A 4,000-nucleotide genomic window follows, 5' to 3' on the forward strand; every position below is an offset into this window, starting at 1 on the left:
GCAGGATTTCACAAGAGCGTCCTGTATCTGAACAAAAGTACATCGGAGATGGGTGGTGGGGTGGGAAGGCATGCACTTATTCTTTTTGTACACGTGGCTCATAACTCCTGCCTCTCCCTTCAGCAGCGTGCATCTGTCACTTACCCACAGAGACATCAAGGCTGTTCCTCTCCAGTCTCACGGTCGAATGCTCCTTAGCTGCACTTCACATCTGGACCTCTTCACGTATGCAAAATACACTCCACAACACTGGAGCTCCGAGTTCCCTTTGATTCCTAAATAGGTTAATTTCTCTGCTGATCTGGGATTTGTGAGCATTTGAGTTTACTGAAGGGGCTGACACAAATCAAGATGTTTTATTTTTTTATTTTTCATTTGATAGATAAAGTCTTTACTCTGGTTAATTCACAAGAAAGAAAGAAATAAAAGTTGTCACATTAGTCATTTATGATAGCAAAAGTAGCAACCAAACCAGTTATTTCTCATTTGATCATATTTGCCGTATAATTTTAAATGATGTTTAAATAAGCAGCGCACTCTAAAATATTTTTTAAGCCTCCTTTTATTATCGTTGCCTTTATCTACCCAGTCCTGTGACAGTACACACACGCATACAAAGATACTGGATCGGATGACCCAAAAACCAAGATTCCTGAAGCTGGAGATTGAGGAGTGCTTTGGTAATCTTCGATAATCCCTTTTGTTCACCCAGGAGATTGTTCTCCTTTAGAAGTTTCCAGACAGACAAAGAGGTGGATAGTGTGATGGTATCAACTCTAATAGACAGAGGAGGTTGAGAAAAAGGCTAACCACATCCCTGTGTCAAATGGATCCAGGTTCACAGAAGTCAGCTCCTTCTCAATTATTTTCTAAATTAACTGACGAGCTCAGCAGAGATTTAGAAGAGGCTGTTGGGGGTAGTACAGCTCAGACATGTCCAGGAAAGGAAGTTCAGGGTGTGATCTTTGTGTCAGAGTACTGACATAGCTCCCTGCTACTTACACTTTTCAAAGAATACCTGTGTGACATTTTCCTGGCAAAGGATTGAATTACTGAAAGGATGCAGCTCGGCTGATATGAAGTATCTGCAGTGAAGCTGCTGCAACGCATAGCCTTATATTTGTTGGGTTCTATGCAACATGCGTTCTCACTGTTTGTGGATAAAAGTTAAAATCTCATAACCATAACAGCCAAAAAAGACAAAAAAAAAGTTTTTTGTGTGCTTATTGGTTTTTATACACCAACTGTGAAATATTGCTCGGACGTGATGCAGCGGTATGAGCAAAGAAGCAATATCAAATTTGAAAGGTCAGCTCGTCTGTCTTGGTGTGGGTTCAGTCGAACGTCTGGACATTAGCCAAGAGAAGTGTACTTTGTGGACTCTAAGGCTGCAGGTAATAACAAAGGACTTTGAGTAGAGAGTATGGAGCTTGTGTCATTACGTAACAAGTTGTTAGCGTTGATTAGTTTTGGAACAAAGAAAAGCTGCAGATACCTGCTGCGACATGGCATTTAAAAACACTTTGACAACATGAACCTTCTGTGTCTTGAAAATATCCTGGTGAACATGTATTTTCAGTCTCTGTGGGAATTTCAAAATAGGCACTTAATGTTCTTTTTGAATTCTTAGCCTAGATGACATGTGGTTTTGTCTTTAGAGTCAGGAGAGATATGAGTAAGCTCTTTGGCTTTTAACTTGTTCCCAATTGCAATGACACAATGTATTGCTTAGAAAGCATTCACTGTCATTGTAAAACCTTTATTCTTGTTACTGTGACTCAAATGATGTAAGAAGAACATTGCTTTGTTTGCCTTTAAAACCATAGTTCAAGTCCTCTGTGACCTGTTTACTCCCATTCTGTTCTCGGGCTTCGGTGAGATTCAGCTGCTGTGTGTCGTTGTAGTTCATGCATCTACGTTGATCCAAATTGGGCTTAAAATAACTTAGTTTTGCTTGGATACTAAAATGACTTGGCTACTGTGTAAAAAATGAACATAATGTGCCTTGAAAGAAGACAAATTATGCAAAATAAGGCTGCCGATTGTGGTACATTTTTAGTTCTGTACTTTGGACAATCACACAAAAGGCTAAGTGCGCTTCTTTGTAAGATGACTCCAAACAGCCGCGAGAAAGCTCAAGTCATTACTTGGACTGAGACCAATTTTAATTTTATGAATCAGTCAGATTTATTTTTCTCTCTTTCTATTTGTACCAAAATGTAATTTAATGTCAACCCACACGTCATTTGACTCGGGTTTAATTAGAATAAGCGTTCATCAAAAAAAATAGCTAGAGTTGTGCCATTCTTACAGCTACTATTCTTTTCAAGTGAAATAAATCTAATAAGGAACAATAAAATGACTTGTGCGGTGATACCACAGTGTAAAATGAGCCATTACAGGACATTTAACATCGTAACAGAGAGGAGGCCTCCTGAAGAGCAAAGTAAATGTACAAAGTACTTTCTTTGATGTGCTTTGCAATGAGGCCTGCCTTGTGTGCTGCCCCACTTCACGGTTATCTTTTGCAAACAAAGGTGAAATACACAGAATGACACGGTGGCAGCTGTTGACACCAACAAACTGCTGTATCTTACAAAATGAACCACTGCCAATAGAGCTTAATGAGCTTCATTGCACAAACACGTGTTTCAGTCTAGTTTTGCTTGATCAAACGTTACACAGCATGAGGTTTCTTTGGGGCCTTGAGGTAGAATTTTTAAAATACTTTTTTTTTTCTCGTCCACCTCCACACGTTTCAGCATAACTCTCCTTTTTTATGTGTAAAAAATTATGAGCATTGTCATTTAAAAATATGAAAGAGGAGCGAGTTAGCTTGTTCATGCTGTTGTGGATGCAATTGTAAAAATCCTGTTTGCTCATCTGTAAGAATTTCCTCCCACTGACAAGTTTATATATTTCGAAACATTACATTGAAATTGAAAAGTGTTTTAAGTGTTTTCTCAAATCTTTAAAGAAGGTTAAACTGTCACCATTCATTATGGGTCTGTCATGCTGTTGACCACATGTCTTGTTGTTCTTTATTCTGTCCTGTTACTGTAAATCCAGATGTTGTGGCAGTCTCTCCGACCTCAGCCAGTGTTCTATGTGGCAGACGATGTGTAACCTTAGATCCCCTGGACCTTTATACTGCCGGCTGCCTGGTTCCTTGACCCACTTTTAATGATTATTCAGCCTGAGGCCAAAGAATTACTTTCTGTCTGACAACAAGATAGAGGAAAATGACCTATTGTGTAACATACGGCTGCCTCTCTTGTGAACCCAAAGAAATAAAAATACTGATCCATTACCTCCTAAATGGAATTGGGTGAAATTCAAGCTGACTGAATTGGAAAGAGATTTCTAAGAAAAAGGGTAAAGTGAGCACATTGTCACATTCAATTTATACTTAATATACATTAGATACATCACAAAAACAGAAGGGGAATAAAAAGTCATGAAAGCATTAAAAAGTCAAGGAAAACATCTGCATTTTTGGCAAATATCAAAACACATTTGTCACAACAGCTATTAACTTAAACAATTCTTCTTTTTTCGTTTGGCTGTTCCTTTCCTCACAGGTCGCCACATCGAACGAACTCGCACTAATGCTTAGTAATTGATTTCATGTCGGCTGCCCTTCCTGACTCAACCACAGACACCGAGCTACCACAGCCTCTGCGTGGAGCAGAGAGCTGCATCTAGGGTGCCTGGGGGAGCACATGGTGGGGGTTGAGAGCCTTGCTCAAGGGCCTGTTGGACAAGTGCTTCACCTTTCCCACCCCCATTTTTATGTTGTCGGTCCGAGGGGTCGGACTGGCGACATTCCGATTACGAGTTCTCCTTCTCTAACCTCTGCACCACCATTCCCCAAAGTCATCATCATCTGTCTGTCTGTCTGTCTGTCTGTCTGTCTGTCTGTCTGTCTGTCTGTCTGTCTGTCTGTCTGTCTGTCTGTCTATCTATCTATCTATCTATCTATCTATCTATCTATCTATCT

Source organism: Nematolebias whitei, chromosome 20 (assembly GCF_014905685.2).
Source record: "Nematolebias whitei isolate Nwh7 chromosome 20, NemWhi1, whole genome shotgun sequence".
Lineage (NCBI taxonomy): Eukaryota > Metazoa > Chordata > Actinopteri > Cyprinodontiformes > Rivulidae > Nematolebias > Nematolebias whitei.